General features: G+C 41.0%; 1 protein-coding gene across 4 annotated transcripts in view; it reads right to left on the bottom strand.

The window, feature by feature from the left end:
• The window catches only part of Pde11 (Phosphodiesterase 11), a 703,554-nt gene that overhangs the window by 116,025 nt on the left and 563,109 nt on the right, over window positions 1–24,420 (bottom strand). The window lies entirely within an intron of this gene.

Genomic DNA, 24,420 nt, shown 5'->3' with positions numbered 1-24,420 from the left:
AACTGAAACAAACTGATCTCCACAAGAACGCCACAAACCTACACAGAGTAACATGCTGTATATTTACCGAAAAGGAATTCCACATTTTATGGAACAATTTATCCTGCACGTTACTGCTGGGCGTATAAACACGATTACACATTCCTTCACACTAGCCATTTCACTATGCCGATTTCCTTTAGTGAATATCTAGGATGGAAGATAAAAGTTGGAAGAATAATAATGACTAGAAAGAACTTTTACTGGTAAATGATACGGCGAAGTAATTATCATTCTTATATTTTAAAGGCTTGTGACAGCACAGTCATCAGACCGGCGCACATGTCTCACAGTCTCGACTATTGAGGCTGTTTGACTACGCACTGACACAGTTAGGTTTGCGGCATCGCTGGACCAAGACTGAGAGAGAGAAAATCCACTTAGGATAGCTGCTGTGATCCTAAGGAAACCACAAAGTTTCAGCCTACTGATTAATCAGCAAATACAATAAAAATAGATGTAATTAATTTTCATTGGAATTTTTAAAAATGTTGTTATTTACTTTTCGGACAGCTACCGCCCCTCTCCCTTGGATTCTATTTACTCAAATTATTTTCAAGTTATACAGATGATTTTTTTTTTAACTATTTGGAGTGATACTCTCAAAATCGCAGTTGACATTTCTTGCAGAACATTAGTAGGGTGTCGAAGTCATTTGACAATATTACAGAGAAATTTGTGATTGTTCCTCACGCACCACACAGCATGTCAATAACTTCCCAGTTATTAACTTTATACTTATGCCCCAAGTCATGAAAGCAAGGCTCATATTGTCTTTTCCTTTCTGTATCAAACTCTTTGGACTGATTTTCATCTCACTCAGATCTGACTGTTGGATCGATAATGGCGCTTTGTTAGATTTCGTATCAATGACTACAATGCCTGTTCGTTTTATGGAACCTTGAATTGACGTACAGGTTATTGATGGTGATGATGATGATGATGATGATAGTCATGATGATGATTATAATACAGCAGAACTCCAGTAATCCGAACTCCACAAATCCGAACAAAATCCATGAGAAATGAAAAACGTTCACATCCCACTTGGAATGTAAAGAATGTAGTTCAAAATGAATATTTAAACTAGCATTTGGCTGAAGAGAATCCAAATACAGTTAATACATAGTCAATCAAATTCTAGTATACTGTAGCTCTAATAGAATTCAAGCTGTAAAAGAAAACTGACGAATACTACATGCATTTTAGTATTAGCGGAGGCGGGACAGGTTTTTTCCGGGTACTCCGATTTTCCCTGCCATCTTTCATTCCAGAAACACTCTCCAGTACCAATTCGTTTCATCTGTCATTCATTAATCATTGCCACAGAGGAGTGCGACAGCGTTCAGCAGCCGGCACAGTTACTATCCTTGCCGTTAAATGGAGGCTTCATCTATTCTATTCATGACCCGGTGGAATGACTGGAAACATGCTGAGGATTTTCACTTTAATTATGCGCTCTACTTACAAAACAAGTTACTGTAGTTCACTGTGCTTTTCAATACACTGTACCGAGCTCGATAGCTGCAGTCGCTTAAGTGCGGCCAGTATCCAGTATTCGGGAGATAGTGGGTTAGAATCCCACTATCGGCAGCCCTCAATATGGTTTTCCGTGGTTTCCCATTTTCACACCAGGCAAATGCTGGGGTTGTACGTTAATTAAGGCCAGGACCGCTTTCTTCCCACTCCTAACCCTTTCCTGTCCCATAATCACCGTAAGATCTATCTGTGTCGGTGCGACGTAAAGCAGTTTGTAATACACTGTGTAACAATACTGTATTTTCCTCTTTAAATAGTGTTCACATTACGTACCTCTATACCGCATTTCATATACAGGGGTGGGGGGGGCGAAAGAAAACTGGCCTGGAAAGTATTTCTAAGACTGACAGTCTACTGATCCTTGTTAATGAACAGGAGAACTGCCCATCAATGAATTGCTGGAAGCCGTGATTTCGATGCACCAATCAGTTGCTGTCACATGTCTGAGCGTGCGCGTCTCCTGAGTAAGTTTCTGTGTCATTACGTGTGAGTGGGTGAGAGGAGCAGACGTGTTTAGTGACCAGTTGAATGCAACACAAAATGATGTTCACGATAAAACAGCGCATGTTCATTGTTCAGTGTTATGTGAAGTACGATTTGTGGAAAACCTGTGCGGAACTGTTTGCGCAAGAGTTTAAGATGGAAGCGTTTTGGCAAAACGTCCAGCAAAGTCTGCAATGCAAATTTTACTGGCAAAATAGCGAAAAAAACGGGTTCTGTAGCGAATAAAAACCGTAACTATCCGAAAAGAGTTCGAACACCAGAAAACATTGCTCGGGTGAAGGAAAGCTTGGAACGAGGTCCGACGAAATCTCAACGCCGTTTATCTGTTCAAGTGAGAATCAAGAGGTCGTACTGTTGAAACATCATCGAAAACGACCTGCATCTGTATCCTTACAAATTTACTGTTGTGCCTGCGTGAAAGCGTCCGGACGAACCTTCACGTGTTGAGTTCTTCCGGTGGTTTCTGAGTGAAGCGGAGTCAGGACTGTTAGATACTCAGTTTTATATTTCTTCAGATGAGGCCATTTCCAGTATATTCTGTGTTATTCATTAAAAAGGATCAATCCCGCGTTACTCCTATTGTAAATAATTTCCCAGCCTGTTTTAGTTTGCCCATCCCGTATACAGTACCATAGTTTTTGTATAATCCGAACACTTCCCAACCTGAGTACAACACACGCTGAATTCGTTCCTATTACCAGGGTTGTACTGTAATAATAATAATAATAATAATAATAATAATAATAATAATAATAATAATAATAATGAAAATCTACAGCCTGTTTCCAGTCATTCGACCGGGTCAGGAATGGAACGAATGAAGCCCCCATCTAGCGGCGAGGACAGGAATCGTGCCGGCTGCCGAAGCCTGTCGCACTCCTCTGGGGCAATGAGACAGATGAAATGGAATGATATTGGAGAGTGTTGAAGGAATAAATGATGACAGGGAAACCGGAGTACCCGGCGAAAAACCTGTCCCGCCTCCGCTTCGTCCAGCACAAATCCCACATGGAGTGACAGGGATTTGAACCACGGAACCCAGAGATGGGTGGCCTGAGCCACGGAGGCTCCAATAATAATAATAATAATAATAATAATAATAATAATAATAATAATAATAATAATAATAATAATAATAATAATAATAATGTTATTGCGTTTACATCCCATTAACTACTTTTAAGTTTTCTTAAGACGCTGAAGTGTCAGAATTCTATCCCGCATGATTTCTTTTACTACCACTAAATATACAGACATGAAGATGGCGTACTTGAGAACCTTAATATACCACCAAACTGAGGCGAGATCGAACCGGTCAAATTTGACTCAGAAGACCAGCGCTCTACCATCTAGGACAGTTATTGATATGGACAGCATCGACCCCTAATTAACACAGATTAATGATGATTTACAGCAAACTGTATTTGTAGCAGGTCCTTCACTTACTGCCAAACAAGGGAGCTTTGTTTATTTATCAAATGGTTGTTGAACCCGTCATTGATGGGTTAGTTTTTATACAATAGCAGCAGTAGTACTCTCTAGTGGAGACGAGAAGAAGCTGAAGAGACAAAGCTCACCTTTACTAACAACAGTGGATGTAATGTTATTGATGATCGGGTTTGCTGGAAGGATACTGTAAGGCATCACATCTTCCGACTCGGCGATACTAATAATGTATGCGAAGTAGAGAGAGTATCGGTTCTTCCTACCACCCCTCCCACCCTCCTTCCCCAATTCTCCGTGTGATCGTTCCTTGACCTTGCCTTCTCATTCCGATAGACATCTTCATTATTTATTTATTTACCTTGTTTTGTTTGGAGTAGTAAAGGCCTTCTCTTACACTAAACCATGTTTAACAACTACAGCGAACTGATACAGTTTAAGTAACTAGAAAATAATTTTAATAATAGTAATGTTTGGAGCTCTACAAGACAGTAGAAAGAATCACGACTGTGATGAGGAAAAGGAGACTGAAGTCTTATGGGCATATCAAAAGAATGAACCCTGAAAGATTGGCCAACAGGGTACTTCTTCTGCAGGAAATTTGGAAAAAAACAACCGGGATGGCTTACACAGGTGCACAATGACTTGGAATAAATAGGTATCAAGGAGAAGGATATAAAAGAAAGGACATCATTTAGGAAGAAGGTTGCAGGAATGAGGGATGCGTCTGAAGAGCAACATGCGAAGCCACGGAAGATCTCGGTGCAAGAGCGAGAAAGAAGAAGTAAAATCTTTGGCGAGAGTTTACAGAGAAGGGTATCGGTCTGCGTGACAGAAGGAAGATTGTGTAAACGTGTCCCACAGGTGGCCGTATCGATAAATAATAATAATAATAATAATAATAATAATAATAATAATAATAATAATAATAATAATAATAATAATAATAATAATAATAATAATAATAATAATGTTTGTTTTACGTCCCACAATTCCCCCGGAATTTTGTTCCTCAGGAATTATTTTACGTGCCAGTAAATCTACCGACCTGAGCACCTTCAAATACCACCGGACTAAGCCAGGATCGAACCTGCCAAGTTGGGCTCAGAAGGCCAGCTTCTAAACCGTCTGAGCCACTCAGCCCGGCGAAATAATCTTTAAGAACTGACAGATAACATACCTCAAAAGTAACAGTAGTATACATTTGATGATGATAATAAAAATGATAATAATAAATAAATAATGAAAGCCGTAATCACATCTACGGTATCCCATGCCCGTCACCAGAAGCGACTAAAATGGGCCCCGGAGACTCTGAACTGAGGATCTGGCTGGCGACCACGGGCCCCTAAGCTGATTATGGGATTACTTCCAGTTGCATGTGCCAGTCTCCTCACTTTCATGTATCCTATCCGACCTCCCTTATTCAACCCTTTTTCTTTTCCGACTACTAAGGGATTAGGTTTGCAAATGTAATAATTGCGAGTGCCTCCGTTATTATACCTCGTACAGTAACAGCGCAAGGAACATTAAAGGTTAGAAATTACATTTTGCACAACTTTTATCATAATTACACAATGTTTCCATACACTTAATATTAACAGAGAAATTTGACATTTTCTGTCCTGGTAATTAAATAATACACAGCTCGGACACATCTCGGACACATCTCGGTTATCCCTGAACCTAAATACAGAGCTACAAGAAACTCGTATAAGCCGTTTTCCCCTAGGTTCACACACAAACACACAAAGACAACAATTGAACTGAACCTACTTTTGACGTTTATATAAAAACGAATTATAATGCAAAAATTTGAAGTGTACAAAGAAATTTATAATTTCATTCACATCCTATAGTCTATTATATATATACTCACCCCTTAAAAATTCAAAATTTAGCCTCAACACTTCCTCAAGGTTAGATGATAAGAAACCCTGGACTTTAAGGTAGTGATAGGTCAGAAAGCAAACTAATTTGCTTGTTAGGAAATGTCGACTAGCCCGCTCTTCCGTAACGTAGCGAGAGTAACATAAATTCAAGGGGTTCTGATGGGCCGTATCCCTAATGCTTATGCAGCACTCATAGCATTATCGTTGTGCAGGCTGGAGTATACTCGTTACTCGCTTCGGTAAGCTTCCATTCTAACCTGCTAAAGCAAAAAAAAAAAAAAGGCCGGGTTCTACTGATAAAATTCATTTGTCTTTTTTGGACAAACTACAGGTCATCGGTGTCGAGTTTCCCACTGGAATAAAAAAAATTTGGCTGTTTTGCTCCTGAAACCCAATCAGGAAACCCCCAGCTCGGTCTCCTCGGGGAGTTTCTGCAATTTCCGACTTTTCTAGAGATCTTGTGGGGGGAGGAGTGAAAGGTACCATAATCTTCGATACTAGAGCGACAGGAATGCCTAATTAATTCATAGTATTTTTCAACTTTATACCAAACTTTATTACTGGACTTCAACTGTCAATTATTAGTGTAAAAATGATTTTGTGGAGGTATTTTGAATTCCACGACTTATTTCAAGCCTAGGAAAATTCTCACTAAGAATATGAGTGCTTATTTATTAAAATAACGGCCATGAAAGAGTTGCAGGATATAACATGAACATTATATTTGAATTCATTCTTGTAACATTTTGTTGCCATTGATGCTTTCACGGCCCGTACTTATAGACATTTTGTTGTTTAGAGCATAGTATTTTGAATCATTAATAACTAACTGCATATATTAGTACAGAAAACATTAAAGGAATCCTCTGTTTCCAATCACTGGTCGTTCTTGTTTGAGAGAGAAGAGTATTCTGTTCATTTATTCTCTTAAATAAAATAAATTGAATATATGCCAGCGTATTAATTAAGTAGTTCTAGTTCCAAAAATATTAGAAAACTAGGGTAGCAGGCGAACATAAATATGGCAATATTTCTACAGCGTTTACTTTGTAGCTCTCGCACCGTCTGTATTGAGGACAAATGGTTCTTCTACAGAAGCTCCGACAACTATTTATAACTTGTTGCGGCACTCGACAAGGAACTAGAGAACAAGAAGCGCTATATCTGACAATCACAATGCAAGAAAACAGTTTCCTCGACGCCTTTTTTGCTTTTTGTTTTTTGTAATGGTGCAGATTCCTCTGTGTGTATTACGGATGTGTACCGGCCGGTGAATGCTGGCAAACAAGATATCTCCGACCATGATATAAGATTACGGGAACAGCTTGAATCTGTACAGATTCTGTCTTGTTTTCAATTACAAAAATGACAATTCTTGGCTTTTACCCTACGTCCTCCCAGGAAATAAAGTCTGTATATCGCTTTGGTTGAATGCCAGTTTGAGTTCGCAACTCTAGTTACGAATCCTTTCAACAGTGTCCGACTCGTTGGCTGAACGGTCAGCGTACTGGCCTTCGGTTCAGAGGGTCCCGGGTTCGATTCCCGGCCGGGTCGGGGATTTTAATTGGTTAATTCCAATGGCACGGGGGCTGGGTGTATATGTGTTGTCTTCATCATCATTTCATCCTCACCACGACGCGCAGGTCGCCTACGGGTGTCTAATAGAAAGACCTGCACCTGGCGAGCCGAACCCGTCCTGGGATATCCCGGCACTAAAAGCCATACGACATTTGCTTTTACTAGACTCTACAATCTTGATCCTAGTCAGTAAATTGGATTGTAAAGTTAATACCTGTAAACTTGTCTACGATTGAGAACCACTGAACCCAATGAATGAATATTTATTCAATAAACTTTTGTCGTGTACAATTTTATCGATAGTCTCCAAACACCATCAAAAGAAGTCGTTAGTGGGACGTAAAAACAAAAAAGATTATTATTATTATTATTATTATTATTATTATTATTATTATTAATATTATTATTATTATTATTATTAGATTTGAGTTCGCGGTTGCGATTAACAGTATTCTGTAAAAAAGAAATCGGCTTCCGGACGAAACTATCTTTACATCGGTCTGTTTTCAGACCAACTTTGCTTTACGGGGGAAGAAAGTTGGGTGAATTCAGAATTTCTTATTTAGAAGTTATAACTAATAGCGAGAATAATCGCTAGTACACAGAGGTGGCAACACTGGCAGGAGGATATTTCGAATGTGGAGATACACGCTTTTAGAAATGAAAATGAGTGATGAAGCTGTACGCTTCGGTGGAGGGTTCATGTGAGATGGATGGAGGCAGATATGTTACCTAGGATAATAATGGACTCGGTCTTTCCATAGTAAGTCTTTCCGCAGTTAAATAATGTGCATATACACTTTTTATGTCATTGGAAATTACACCAAAGACTACAGTTTGTGTTATTTTAAAGATACTCACAATGTTAATGGTTTTCAAACACATCACATTGTAATTGGACGCATTCGACTTTGAATTTCAGTTATCATTCAATGTTTTTAATGTCCTTGCTATATGTTAAGGTGTCTTTGTATGCTATCGACTGAAACTGTCCTCAAAGAACGAAACATGTCTCGAAATATAATAATGTCTTAAAATAAAGACAGACAATTTATATTGTAAAGGTAGAGTGTTTCATAAAGGATTTAACAAGTATCTAACATCGACAATTCAATTTTAATTGGAAGATTTTAGAAACACTATGAATATTAAATTATATTTATAATTATAATATTGTAGTTTCTAGATAATTTTGAGTGGATGGGAATGATATTATCTTAACAGGTTCAGAAATTCCAAGTGATTTTTTTTTAAATTATGAGCTGAAGAAGAGAATGTATGTTCTCGAAACACGAACTCATGTGTTAATGTAGGAAACAAATAAATATTGTACTTGGGAGTACTCAAAAGGCGGACCCAAAGGAAAGAAGCACTCCTGTTTGATAACAGTCGACACACGAACCAACAGTGACTAATATGGTCAAAATTCTAGATTCCGTTTCGAGTTAACATGGGACGATTGTCAAGTCGTACTTCCTCTTAAAACAATAATCACCACCACGAGCTCTGCTACTTAAAACCCCGCATTACATCATCCTCCCGATGGTCAAGACATGACTCCCATCGAACGGAGATGTGAAGAGTGAGACACACGTAAGTGCCCGACCATAAACCGACTTGCAATCCCGTTTATGGGCGCTCTATGTAGCGGGGGTATTACACGATGCTGTGAGATCAAGAAAAACTTTACGGTGTTGTCAGAAGAGGAAATGGCGTTTAGCTGTAACCATGGCACACAACTCTTACGATTTCCTGTTGCTCTCTAACTGCTCCTCTTGATTATACCAAGCCGAGTACTGAATGACAACCTTCCATATGAATTAGAACATTCTTATTTTATTTTTTAGATGTGGTCCGGCTCTTTGGCCGAATGGTCAGCGTACTTGTCTTTGGTCCCGGGTTCGACTCCCCGCCAGGTAGAGGATCTTTCCTCACACGGTTGGCGACAGGAAGGATGGTGATTTTTTTTTACAACTTGCTTTTCCGTCGCACCGCCCCAGATAGGTCGTATGGCAACGATAGGATAGGAAAGGCCTAGGAGTGGGAAGGAAGCGGCTGTGGCCTTAATTAAGCTACAGCCCCAGCACCTGACTGGTGTGAAAATGGGAAACCACGGAAAACCATTTTCAGGTCTGCCGACAGCGGGGTTTGGACCAAATCTCCCGGATGCAAGCTCACAGCAGCGCGGGCCTGACCGCATGGCCAACTCGCCCGGTAATTTTTTGTTTTAAGAGGAAGTGCAACTAGGTAACCATCTTCTCTGAACAAATTAAATGAAGACAAACATTAAAATAAAATAAAGACTATTTATTCAATGGAGCCAGGGTTAAATTCGTGCGCCAGGGCATTCCAGAGGCCACAATCCCATTACTCGAATTATTATTAACGTAGTTCTAATATCAATTAAGCCGTAATAACAAACTTATGGCGCACCAGTCCATTAAGGCCTTGACCTGACAAGACGTCTGCTGCCTATCCAAAGGCCTGCAGACAATGGCGTGCCGCACGGTCAGCGTTACAACAACCTCAAACCTATTACTTGGCTTTATTCACCAGATCCTCTGCCTTATCGTGTCAGACAGTTCCTGGGTAGGTTTCGTGACCCTGAGTGAAGGTTATCCACCACTGTCAATCTCAAATTAAAAACCGCGGAGAATCGAACCCAGGGTTTCCAGGTAAGAGAAAGAACACTTTATTTACACCCCGGGACTTGCTTATTAAGAAATAATTTATTACAATTAATACGAACCTCAAATATTTACGTCACATAACAACTTCTGAACAACGGCCGTTTCTTTGGAACAGCAAATAAGAGCTTAACCTCATTCCAATGGAAGATCTCTTAAATTGCTGTCTGCGTACCAAGAAACCACACACTTCCGCATTTCCGAGGCTACATCACAGTATCTCCGACAGAACTGTCGTATGTGACCTGTTTTCTTTTTGCTAGTGGCTTTACGTCGCACCGACACAGATAGGTCTTGTGGCGACGATGGGATAGGAAAGGCTTGGGAGTTGGAAGTAAGCGGCCGTGGCCTTAATTTGACCTGTTTTCTAGCAACCGATTAATCCCTCGTGAATTGCTGTAAATCATTTGATCAGCACGAATGCTCTGTTCGATGTTGACAAGGCTCAGTGAACTCACTAAGAGACAACACAGTTTTGAAGCAAATCAAAGACAAGCCATCTTCATACAGACCATGGCGAGCTTTGGAGAAATGGAGGAATTAACCTGGTGCTCAATTTAGGGGGCCATGTACACCTTTACAAATAGCGTTTTCTATTTTTTTCGGTTTCCTCATAAAGAATCGAACCCACGTCTTTCGGGGCGAACCAAGCTCCCCTTTACCGACTCGGCAAGGCAGCATCCACAAGACAGCCTTAAGCCGTGTTAATATTATGAAAAATAAAACACATACAAACTTGAAGTTTCATACAAGCCTCACACACAACAATTCAAGACACGCCACTGAGTTCTCCGGATCTTATTCTTGTGCTAGCGGGTATCCTTAGGCACTTGAAATGTGACACCCTTTCAATGGTATCTACGTCCAGAGTGATAACAGCTTGCTGATTTTCATCCCAGGTCAACGCATGTGAGTTTCTTTCAGATAAAATGGAGTGCTGTATCCATATTAGGGCTGGACGCATGGAGAAAACGTGGACCAAATCCCGGCGTGGCAACGATTTCAAACCAAGAATTTTATTATGCCGTAAAAGTGCGAAATTTATAAACCTAGTATTCGCTCTTATGACACAAGATTTACTTAGAATTTTCTTTTCCAAAGAGTGGTTATAGTTATTTTGGCATCTGCCACGGAAAGTAACCTTTTACGTCGCGTATGATGTTTATCGGAACTTCGAAACGAGTAATGTAAATTTATCACTTTAGTGGCCGTTGTGTACGATATTTTATTTTTAAATTTATTTTTATTTCTTATTCTTATTCTTTTGTTTTGGTCGACTATGGAAAACATTAAATCGAATGCAGCTTCATCAATTTAGGGGCTTTAATCCTCGTCCAGTACTCCTTCATCCTTTCACTCTGCAACCGCCTCCTTTCTTCTTGGGTACAGGATCTAAATTTTTCTTGAAACGTCTTGGTAGCCTTGATTCTCGACACCCCTCCTGCTTATTTCCGTTCCTTGTATTCCCATTTCTTCCAGGTCCTTCTTCACCTCCTGATACCAGCGCAACGTAGTTTTCCTGTTCTTAAAAATATTATCTGATTGGTCAGGCTTCCCGGTTTCATTCTGTAGATATGTCAGAGGAACATGATTCTCCTCTTCTGGATGGTATCCGAGATCTTTGCCATCTTGATATATAATTCTTGGTTTTCCTTTTTTGCATGATTCATCCTCTGTTCTTTGCGGTACCAGTATCTTCCTCAGAATCATTCCCTCCACCAGGTCCAACTTCTTGACCTACATTTTTAAATTTATTATTTATGTATAACCGTATTCACTTTTATTTTTTTACTTTTATTACATACTATTTTAAATTGCCCGACTCTGTGGTGTAGTGGTTAGCGCGATTAACTGCAGTCCCCAAAGGCCCGTGTTCGATCCCCGGTTCTGCCAAGAAATCTGAAAATTGGTACGAAGGCTGGAATGGGGTCCACTCAGTCTCGGGAAGTCAACTAAGGAGAGATGTCGATTTCTACCTCAGCCACCCTCGAAGTGGTTTTCTGTTCTTTCCCACGTCACCTCTAGGATGGTACCTAACTTATGGCCACGGCCACTTCCCTCCTTTTTAATTGCCTTCCACTCTTACCATTTTCCCACAAGGCCCCTGGTCAGCATTTCAGGTGAGGCCACCTGGGCGAGTTACTGGTCCTCCTCCACAGTTGTATCCCCCTACACAAATTCTCACGCTCCTGGACACCGGCCTTGAGGCGGATCCCTCGCTGAGTCCGAGGGAAAAACAACCCTGGAGGGTAGACAGATTAAGAAAGAAGACTTTAAATAATGAATTTAATTATAAATAATTTTGATTGGTCGCAACGCAAATCGTCCATGTTTGATCCGTACTTTGCCGTCTTCTTGGTTTGTTATACGTGTCTTGCTACGAAAGATATAAGAGTTGTGTAGCCCACATGGTGTTATGTTATAATAAAACATAAAGATTAATGTTACTTGAAGGAGCGAATAGTCCACTAAGCTACCAGAGTCGTAAACATAGACCTCCGGTCCTAGATTAATGAAGGTAATATGGAATTTATGATATGTTGTGATATATGAGATATTTAGGTTGGAAATACACTAGAAAGTATTGTGATGGCGGCAGATTACTTGAGCTATGAAAGCAGAAACTCCATTTTTTGTGTGGATGGGTACAGAACCACGGTGCTGCAGTCAGGTGGAGAAACAATGTAGCAAGGTTAAGTTTAGTGTTCGCTGATTCATGATCTCTCTGACTTTCCGTGTTTACGTTACTGTGAAGCGATCAACCAAGCAGAGACAATTTCTAATACACACAGTGCGGAATATAATTACAATTACAATATGGTAAAGTGTAATTGTCGATACTCTTTTGAATACGGGAAGAGGGAAATTGCATCATAGTATGAAATAAATTAAATGAACAACGTGATGACTTGAAATACATACCGATATTCGATGTCAGATCCGACTATATTGTCACTTCACGTGCATCGCAGAATTCATGCTTGTTTATTGATACGAGGGCTGTAAATAAAGTAATGGCGATGCAGTCCAGACACTCGCACGATATCGGGCACGCACATATAGGATATGGGAGCGGGCAAGTGGCTCTGTTGTCGATTTGTAGTTGTATTGATAGGTATCCAGCTGGACGTATTGTTGCCGTGTAGCGTTGAAGTGAAGAGTGTCGATTTCACCGCTTTAAAGCGCGTTTTCAAAAGGTAATAAGCGTTCGTGGATTAGAATCGGGGTTGCCCGTGGCAAAAGTGCATAAAAATGTTATCGAGGATTACGTGAATCCTGTGGCTAGATGCATTACCGTATACTAAATGACAAGCTCCAAAATCGATTTGAGGAGTTTTCGTTGAAATGGCAGGCCCGATGTCCTACTTCCATACAGATAACGGATAACGGTTGAGGAATTTTTATTATAATGGGAGGCACCTTCTCTACTGCCAGTCAAAACTGAGTTATACTGTTATCATTATAATCACACGCTCCTTTCTCTAATGCCAGTCAGCTTACTGCCAGGAACACCAAGTTGGTTAGTTACTATTATCATAGCAGGCCACTATGCCCAACGCCAGTCACATTTTAGATGGGTGAATTTGTTTATAATGGCGGGCACCCTTGCCTACTGCCGAACACAATCAGGTAAAGGAGTTTTGAAAAAAGAGATCCATGCTTCCTAACCTTCTGCCAGTCAAATCGAGAAGGAAATTATTCATTACAATGGTACATAGGAGTTGGAGAAGGACCCCATTCCTACTGCCAGTCAAAGTCGATGTAGGGAGCACTGATTACAATAGCAGACGGTCTCCTGCTGATAATCATAAACGATTTGTAAGGTATTAATTACAATGGCACACACACCCTTTCTAGATAGCTACAAATTGACTTCAATGCATAAATATAGATCGACATAAGAAAGTTATGCATGTTTACCTCAATGTAAAATTTAACTGCTATTAAACGGTACATCATATCGACAACCGGACTGTACGATAAGACGCCACATTTAGCAGTCTAAATGGCTAGTCCTATGATATTTTCTCCTATCTCATCTATTTATGGGTAAGATTGAGTTAGAAACGTTGAATAGGGTGAAATATTGGTAAGGTTTTTTCAGAGTCCATTACTTTTCGGATACTTACTTGACAGCTATAAACATAGAATTTGCCTCACATATAGCTACTTGGTGGGCCAATGTTCGTGCAGAATTTGATGATCCAATCTTTCCTGTAAGTGATTCAAACTATCAAATATACACATAAAATGTGCAAAATTTACGTACAATCCAGAAACAGAGCCAACATTAAGATATAAGGGATAGAGATACGACAAAATGTGATAAGACCAAAGTTGTAGATCACTCCAAGTTGCTAGGGGCTTTACGTCGCACCGACACAGATAGGTCTTATGGCGACGATGGGATAGGAAAAGCCTAGGAGTTGGAAGGAAGCGGCCGTGGCCTTCATTAAGGTACAGCCCCAGCATTTGCCTTTGCCTGGTGTGAAAATGGGAAACCACGGAAAACCATTTTTAGGGCTGCCGATAGTGGGATTCGAACCTACTATCTCCCGGATGCAGGCTCACAGCCGCGCGCCTCTATACGCACGGCCAACTCGCCCGGTCACTCCAAGTTGAACGGAGATTGTGCTATCCGTCACTGATTCTGGTATACCTCGTATGTCATAGCTATTACCAATCATAGTAAAAAAGAATCATAGAAAATTATTAATGCGTTTGGAAATTATCAAGGAAACGGCAAAATATTGGCCATGATACACCGATATTTAGAATAATTATACATAATGGCATTGGTTTATATGATTTCTAAATATGTAGGCATATTATTAAGGAATAACGTATTGATTATACTAAGTTTTATTTTAGTATTAATTTCCACTACAGCGGGAAAATGTTTAGTACACCCAATTTTTCTGTGTTCAAAGGTGTAGCCCCCCCCCCCCCCTTAAGCTTACTTGCTAATTGTCGTTTCGAGAATTAAATATCGCGTCAGAATGAACATTACTCTTTACAATGTTCGCGACAAAATGATAAAAATTAGTACCGAATCCATACAAAGGTAAAATCATATCGGTAAATCTTCTTCTTCTTTCGCTTTTTCCCACGCCTGTGCGAACTGTGTTGCATATGTGGGTTTGGTCCAGTTTTACGGCCAGATGCCTTTCCTGGCCCCAACCCTATGTGGAGGGAAGTAATCACTATTGCGTGTTTCTGTGCTGGTTGGTAATGTGGTGTGTTGTCTTAATAGGAAAAGATGAGTGTGTTTGGACATACACAAGCATGCAGTCTAAGAGCCAGAAGAATTAATCACACTCGATGAAAATCCCCGACCCGGCCGGGAATCGAACCCGGGACCCTCTGAACCGAAGGACTCAGCGTTGACAATTCAGCCACGGAGTCGAACATATCTGTCAATATAGCTTTAAACTTAAGTATCAGCATGGCGCATGTAAATAACGTTATTTCTAACGTCATATATGCATGAGGTATTGATAAGCGTGCGCCCAACAACATCTGTTGTGTGGTGTTACGTCGTAGTGAGGTATTAAAGTACAGAGTACGACGGGCTAACAATTATTGCCTTGTTTATTTTGAACGAGGTGTTGATAATGGCTTTTCCATTGAAACTGTTAACTTCATTATAATGCGAACTTCGGTAGTAAAAAGATATCAAGTAATTAATTCTTACAGCAATGACATGCCATATCTGACCTTGCCTCATGCTGTATGAATCGAATATCGTGTACAACGTAGTCCTAATAAACGATCAATGGAATGAAATAAAGCCCTATGTTTGATCAATTCATGGACGCGATTAAGATTAAGAAACAACTCCGAAGATTTTAATAATAATAATAGTAATAATAATAATAATAATAATAATAATAATAATGCCAACCTCAGAGTTGCAGGCAGTTTATCATTGTAATTCAGTAGCAAGATAGCATGTTCGGTTTCAGCTGATATCGATGATACTTGAAAGTTTACCAATGTGACAAGTCCGAGTTGTTGGCTGCTAGAAAGTTAAGAAACGTCTGTGAGACCAAGTTTCGTCACTCCAGCGTTTCTTGAAATGAACGTACGTTATTATTATTATTATTATTATTATTATTATTATTATTATTATTATTATTATTATTATTATTAATTTAAAAATCAACAGTTTGCGTTCGCCTTGTGAAAGGAAGTCTAAAAGAGCTTACTGGCTGGACGTTGAAACCAGGGGAGTTATAGAACTTGTGTAGAATGTGCGTCGATCCAGCTGCTTCCTAGAATTAAGAATACTTCTTTTTCTGGACACCGCACTCCCACTCATTCTACCCCCCACCCCCACATTCCCAATCTTCCACCAGGTGAGTTATTGATTCCTAACTGCCCGGGTGCGTTTTCTTAAAAAAAGTGTCAATGTACACTGACTGACAGTGCAGTGCAATGCAACACCAAGAAGGAGTGGTCAGAACTTTATGCCAATTGCAGGGTAGACTGACGTCACTGAGGTATGCTCATGATGTGAAATGCGCCGCTGTGCTGCGCACGTAGCGAACGATAAATGGGACACGGCGTTGGCGAATGGCCCACTTCGTACCGTGATTTCTCAGCCGACAGTCATTGTAGAACGTGTTGTCGTGTGCCACAGGACACGTGTATAGCTAAGAATGCCAGGCCGCCGTCAACGGAGGCATTTCCAGCAGACAGACGACTTTACGAGGGGTATGGTGATCGGGCTGAGAAGGGCAGGTTGGTCGCTTCGTCAAATCGCAGCCGATACCCATAGGGATGTGTCCACGGTGCAGCGCCTGTGGCGAAGATGGTTGGCGCAGGGACATGTGGCACGTGCGAGGGGTCCAGGCGCAGCCCGAGTGACGTCAGCACGCGAGGATCTGCGCATCCGCCGCCAAGCGGTGGCAGCCCCGCACGCCACGTCAACCGCCATTCTTCAGCATGTGCAAGACACCCTGGCTGTTCCAATATCGACCAGAACAATTTCCCGTCGATTGGTTGAAGGAGGCCTGCACTCCCGGCGCCCGCTCAGAAGACTACCATTGACTCCACAGCATAGACGTGCACGCCTGGCATGGTGCCGGGCTAGAGCGACTTGGATGAGGGAATGGCGGAACGTTGTGTTCTCCGATGAGTCACGCTTCTGTTCTGTCAGTGATAGTCACCGCAGACGAGTGTGGCGTCGGCGTGGAGAAAGGTCAAATCCGGCAGTAACTGTGGAGCGCCCTACCGCTAGACAACGCGGCATCATGGTTTGGGGCGCTATTGCGTATGATTCCACGTCACCTCTAGTGCGTATTCAAGGCACGTTAAATGCCCACCGCTACGTGCAGCATGTGCTGCGGCCGGTGGCACTCCCGTACCTTCAGGGGCTGCCCAATGCTCTGTTTCAGCAGGATAATGCCCGCCCACACACTGCTCGCATCTCCCAACAGGCTCTACGAGGTGTACAGATGCTTCCGTGGCCAGCGTACTCTCCGGATCTCTCACCAATCGAACACGTGTGGGATCTCATTGGACGCCGTTTGCAAACTCTGCCCCAGCCTCGTACGGACGACCAACTGTGGCAAATGGTTGACAGAGAATGGAGAACCATCCCTCAGGACACCATCTGCACTCTTATTGACTCTGTACCTCGACGTGTTTCTGCGTGCATCGCCGCTCGCGGTGGTCCTACATCCTACTGAGTCGATGCCCGTGCGCATTGTGTAACCTGCATATCGGTTTGAAATAAACATCAATTATTTGTCCGTGCCGTCTCTGTTTTTTCCCCAACTTTCATCCCTTTCGAACCACTCCTTCTTGGTGTTGCATTTGCTCTGTCAGTCAGTGTATGAACAGAATGAACTCTTTACGATGCTGGAAAAAGAGTCCTCTAAAATTTAATTATTTTTTTTCTGCAGAACTCCCCCTTCTTGGAAATCCGCTGATAATTCTCGTTCAACAAGTATTCCTGCTCCCATATTTTTATATCCCAACAACTACTATTACAGTTTTTCAAGATGCTGAAGTGCCGAAATGTTTTCCCGCACGAGTTCGTTTACGCACTGGTAAATCTACTGACACAAGGCTGGCATACTTGAGCAACTTCAAATATCCCTGGACTGAGTTGGGTTCCAACCCACCAATCAGGGCTCAGAACATCAGCGTTCTACCGCGTGGGCCACTCAGATCGGCTATTATTATTATTATTATTATTATTATTATTATTATTATTATTAATAATAATATTTGAAGGTCTTACTCACGCTGAGGAGAAGTGTTTGTTGTGCAGAAATTCCGAAAACTGCCGGAGGGATACGAAGCTGTCCCATTTCAGGAACGATGAATGACATCGATCTCAGCCGAGATCGGACCCACTATTTTAGGAACAGAAGGTCAAACACTAACTGTTCCACTAGATTTGGCTGGTTAGATGAAAGACTGCTGTCAAAATACACACCTTACAATTACGGCACGACATTTATTTGACTGACAGTAAGAGAGAGACGTTTCGAGAGCCCGAAAGCTTGTGTTAACAACTTCTCGGAGCAATATTCGACCTTGACCGAGACCATTAAAAATTTTAATGCTGCAGTCATTTTTAATGACCAATCAAATTAATAGCTTTGCCGCTCTGATAAGGTTATAACACGTTTTTGCTCTCATACAGGTGATCGATGGTTCCAGATGAAAACAACAGCTGTAGTTGTAAATTATAGTGCAACAGCATTTTTAAAGTCGATTCCTGGATCTAGCAAAAATTGTCTGTGTGAATAAAATTAATAAAAACCATTTTTTATTAATCCTTCCGTCTTACTTTTATCTCGGAATTGAGTGTGATGATGTGTGTAGGCCTACCCTTTTCAAGTTTATTAACCCATACAAATAGACTGGTTGCGTTATTCCCTTTCTGCCCCCTCTGTGAATTAGTATTAGTGTGTCGAGCTCCGGATGCCAAGATCATGGGTTCAAACTCCGTAGAGGTAGTTTGATTTTTGAAGGGCGGAAAAGCGTCCATTCGATACACCATACTGTAGGATGGCCGCAAGTATAATATCTCTAAAGGGGCATTTGGTTTTAACGCGCGACAAAAACAATTAAAACGCCAACGATGGGATTCAAACCTACCATCTCCCGAATTTCGAAGCTAAACGACGCAAACCATGAAACCAAGTCGCTCGGTAGTTGTAAGCTCTAGACTTCAATAATGCTCTCCTTCTTTGTAGACTGGTAAAGTGTATTTTTTTTTCAAAATCCTCTCCCTCAAGTACAGAAGGCTAGTTTACCTACTATCATAGAAATCTGATGAGGGAGTGCAATACTCGAGGGATAGCTTCTCACCGATGCATCCGTGCTTCGAATATTGGCCAGTACATGTGTGATTTTTACACAATGTTTCCCGTCCCATTAGTTTGGATTCCACGCATGGCTATGATCATGACACCAACAGTCACGTCAAGCCACAAGTTATTTAAAAAAAGTTTATACCACAGTACATGAAATTCAACGGACTGCTTACTCTGCAGAATCCAGACAACACGCAGACGTCAGTGATGTGTTGGCAGCATGCAGTCGTGATCCTCAATTACATCTGAATAACCCCGGCGATGATGTTCATCGTTTCACTGTTATTTGCAACCCACTATGACGCAAGCAATACCACAAATCAGTCAGTTTTCCTCTGAGTAGGCCTATACACTGGAATACAATACTGACTCGAGTTGAACTGAAGAAATAAAAAAGTTAGGTTCTACAGTCTGACGAAACTAATTTTGAATAAATAAATGTATAAACTATTTGGAAAAGGAAACATACAGTAAAAGAAACAACTTAATTAAAACAGAATGGCGTGTTTCGATCTTGAAAGAACATCGTCAGATCCTATCAATTCACGCTCAAATATATTTAGACATATATAAAAATGTATGCTTATTTCTATGTAAAACCTTGAAAACGTGAATTCTGGAACTTATGTAGCTTTTTTTTTTGTTAGTTGCTTTACGTCGCACAGACACAGATAGGTCCTATGGCGACGATGGGAGAGGAAAGGGCTAGGTGTGGGAAGGAAGCAGCCGTGGCCTTAATTAAGGTACACACCGAGCTCGATAGCTGCAGTCGCTTAATTGCGGCCAGTGTCCAGTATTCGGGAGATAGTAGGTTCGAACCGCACTATCGGCAGCCCTGAAAATGGTTTTCCGTGGTTTCCCATTTTCACACCAGGCAAATGCTGGGGCTGTACCTTAATTAAGGCCACGGCCGATTCCTTCCCACTCCTAGCCATTTCCTGTCCCATCGTCGCCATAAGACCTATCTGAGTCGGTGCGACGTAAAGCAACTAGCAAAAAAATTAAGGTACAGCCCCAGCATTTGCCCGGTGTGAAAATGGGAAACCACGGAAAATCATCTTCAGGGCTGCCGACAGTGGGGTTCGAACCTACTATCTACCGAATACTGGATACTGGCCGCACTTAATCGACTGCAGCTATCGAGCTCGGTCTTATGTAGCTTAATGAAGTCCTCACTCTTCTTCACTCTAGCATAGAATGCAAGGCGTTGTAATGCCGTCATTCTGTCGATGGCGTGATTCCAGCTGACACGTTGTAGTTTAGTTTTGTACGTTTTATTTTCAGTAATCCCTTCTTTTCTTCTTCTTCTTCTTCTTCTTCCTATCGTTGTTGTTATTGTAAAGTATAGCGTGTGCCAATGACTTAGCCAGGACGGGGGAAGGGCGTGGCATTGCGGAAGGTCAACGGACTGTCTAGCCAGCTGGAATCACGCCAACGACAGAGTGACGGTATTGCAACGGCTTGCGCGCTATGCTAGAGTGGAGAGCAGTGAGGATAAGAATAAGTTTCAGAATTTAAATTTTTAATTATTTAAATAGAAATTAGCATAAATCTTTATACATTTCTAAATGTATCTATGTGTGATTTGATAGAATCTGATGATGTTCTTTCAAGAACGAAACATATTATTTTATTTTAATTCTGTTGTTTCTTTTTCAGATAATTTATAAATTTATTTACTCAAAATTAGTTTCGGCAGAGTGAAGAACCGAACAGTTATAAATTGATTCGAAACTGGAAAGAAGTGGCTTCATATATCATCAAATGAAAGTAGAAAAGTTCAGTTTGCCTTTTTAAAAGTGTATTTCCTGCCAAGCTCGAAATTTTAAATGAAATTCAATGAAATCATTACATGAATATTAAAACCGTGGCAACTTTGGTGATAAGCAAACGACGATATCACTCGGATATCACGCCCCAATGCATGAGAGATTGTATCTGTTTAAATTGTATTCTAACTTAAAGTAACTCACCCAATGACAAGTTATATCTAAATAATATTAGAAGTGAAATTCTGATTTATACAATTTCATTCCAAAATATCAGATTAACGCACAAGGTGTGAAGGCCCGGATTGGTGGGACAGTTGTGATCGAATACCACCCGTCCCATATTCGAAAATATCTTTAGTGGTTTCTCACTGCAGCCCAGACAGTGGATTGGACGGTACCATCCTGAAGCAGGCGGTATCTTCTTTCCTATCACTAACTCCAGTTTGCTACTAGAAAATACACCTCACTAATAAAGCCTATGCACGTATCATAATTCTCGCACAGGAGAAGTACAGATACGTAAACTGAGATATCTCAAGTTACCGAAAAAATAAGAAGGATTAGAAAAGAAGAAGGACGATGAAAGATCCATCCATCCATGCATCCATCGATACGAAGTGTGCCACGCTCCTGGCTTATAGACTTCCCTCAACACGGAACTGTTAAACTGGTCAACTATGAACAGTGACATCGCTTCGAGTACTGCATTGGTTAGTCCACAAAGCTATGAATATCATTTTTGAGAGCACAGTTGTCCTAAGTCCCTTGCAGGTCTGTCTAGTATTATAGAAAAAATAACCAGATTTAATTTGTATCACAAGGCTGTCATAAACATTCTCAAATTAAGTCATGTCCGTACGGAGAATTTCTACGTAACAGTCGAAACCATCAAGTTCGCAGTATGCTGCAGAAGATATGAGAGCAAAAGGCTTACTAGTTTATGCAGTAGTACATGGACTGGCCACTGACGGTATGCAGTAGTACATGGACTGGCCACTGACGGAAGTAATAGGCACACTGACATGATAGCTTTTAAACCATTATGCAAGAGTGGAGTGCTCATTGATCGTAACATTCGTTTTGAGTCACGCAGCGGTCAGCTTGAGGAATTGGACGGCGAAAAGAAAGCCATTAACGAACTAACCATCGAATATTATAAGGAGCATGATCTTCAAGCCGGCCCTGCACTGTAGGGGTAGCGTGCCTGCCTCTTACCCGGAGGCCCCGGGTTCAATTCCCGGTCTGGTCAGGGACTTTTACCTGGATCTGAGGGCTGGTTCGAGGTCCACTCAGCCCACATGATTACAATTGAGGAGTTATCTGACGGTGAGTTAGTAGTCCCGGTCTAGAAAATCAAGAATAACGGCCGAGAGAATTCGTCGTGCTGACCACACGACACCTCGCAATCTGCAGGCCTTGGGGCTGAGCAGCGGTCAGTTGGTGGGCCACGGCGTTTGTTTTTATGATCTTCAAGATATAACTGTTAAAAGGACTCACGATTGGTGAACGGTACCGAACTTTTTCACCGGCTTTGGATAAGCCAAATTCAATTGCTCTCACTTCCTGGAGAGGATCTATCTTTATTCTGAGGCACCATCTTTATAGCCTGTAATAATTATGGTTAAGATTGCAATGTTATCAATGTTTAAATCAATTAATTGTTTACAAGGGTTGTACTTTGTCGTACAACGTTAGGAAAGTTTAAATGAATTCTATATTCACCACCACTGAGTTGACTTGTAAAATACGAATGTACTCTCAATTGCACGTGCTTTGTCAAGTCTACGCCAGCAGGCAAGACAAACCACATGTTTATGTTGGCTGACGCAAGAAGCAGTGCACCACGCAGAGCGAGAATTTTACATTCACTAGTCTCGCGACTAGACGAGTTAACGATGCTAAAGAAAATTCACATGAGACTTTGTTGTTGATGATGACAGTAATGATCCTGACGGTGAGAAAACCAAGGAAATGGTAGTTTGAATGAAAAATTAGGCTTTTAACCTCCTTCCACTCTCTGAGGGACCAATTCGGTTCCTCAAACCGATATTCAGTTTATGGTGGAACCAGGAACCGAACCGAGACAAATCTATACAAACTATGAAACAGTAAGTGTGAACGATGTTGTCTGAGGGTTTGTTCTGTGACTCAGGAATGGCTGAAAATATTTCAATGAAATCTTGTGTACATTTGAATATATGCTTGATTTATAATACTACAATATACGCTTTGATAATAAAACAAACGAAGATGCAGATGAACTCTGTAAAACTCGCTTGATCTAGACGGTTGAGAACCACTGCATTCCAAAACGATTACAGATAGACTAAACAGAGCAAGCAAATTAGGTTTAGGTCCTAAATAGATCTGAAAAAAGTAATTAAACGGAAGCATACGTCTGTCACGAGGGTCACAATTTCATTACGGTTTTTTTTATAGAATACTAACAGTTTCGCATGATTATTCCGAAAATCTGACACGGCGTGGGATTTTTACGGAGAGAAGGCTATTTCGAATGAATAACAGTACTAAAAAAATCGACTAACAACGAGCAGGTGGGACTCGACGGAACAGCTGGCAAGGCGCAGAATTCCAGCTCATTTAGAGGCTTAACTTTATTGTAGTGAGAGAGTTCCAGAATACATGCAAGCAAAGCCGCGGGCTACAGCTAGCAATATTGTTTTTTATTTAACGTCCCTTCAAAAGCTACATAGACGTTGAAAGACACCAGGGTGTCGGAATTTTGTTTCTCACGAGCGTTCAACGGGCTGAAAGCAGGATTTAATACCGTAAAGTACCCTCAAATGCTGCCAGCCACAGCCAGAATCAAATGAGCTATCCTGGAAATAAAATGAAACGATAAACAGACTGTTCCACTGAGGTCAGGGGTTCGAATTACCTTGAGATCGCGAGAGTCACAATTTCATTAACTGTTTTCGGGCTGGCGTGATTAGTACAGTGACAGCTGTTGAGTTCTTATAACGGCGGCTGAGGTTCAAATTCCAGCCGATAATGGGTTCAGATTTTCACCTTGAGAAATCACCTGGTGTCAGGGAGGGCATCCAGACTTTTAAATCATGGCCAAAAACCAAAACGAGCCAGGTTGACGCCCGCGACTCACGAAAGAGTTTATTTCATTACCTGTTCTCTGTATTTCTGTTGTCTAAGGAAAATGAGAACAAGCCAAATGAAAATTATCTAATAATAATAATAATAATAATAATAATAATAATAATAATAATAATAATAATAGAAAATAATATATCACAGCAGGCAGTGTACAACAGACAGGAATACAGAAAAATCATCAACAAAATTAAGGGATTCAAAGATCAAAGTAGAAAAAAACGGACCGGCAACAACTGGTCACGAGAACGTAAAGAAGCCCACTCCGAAAGGATGAAGAAGTACTGGGCCGATCGAAAGAGGAAGAACCGTAAATGAATGATACTTAACGTGGTCCATAGTAGACCTATTCGAAAACAAGAATAATAATAATAATAATAATAATAATAATAATAATAATAATAATAATAATGGCATGTAGCCTCCGTAGAAACCTGGTCTTTCATGTCGACGCCATATAGGAGGTCTGCGTGTATATGAGAATAGGACACTACCTATGATGAAT

This window comes from Anabrus simplex, chromosome 1 (genome assembly GCF_040414725.1).
Source record: "Anabrus simplex isolate iqAnaSimp1 chromosome 1, ASM4041472v1, whole genome shotgun sequence".
NCBI lineage: Eukaryota > Metazoa > Arthropoda > Insecta > Orthoptera > Tettigoniidae > Anabrus > Anabrus simplex.
The sequence above is the reverse complement of the archived record's forward strand: the minus strand, read 5'-3'. Positions and strand labels throughout refer to the sequence as shown.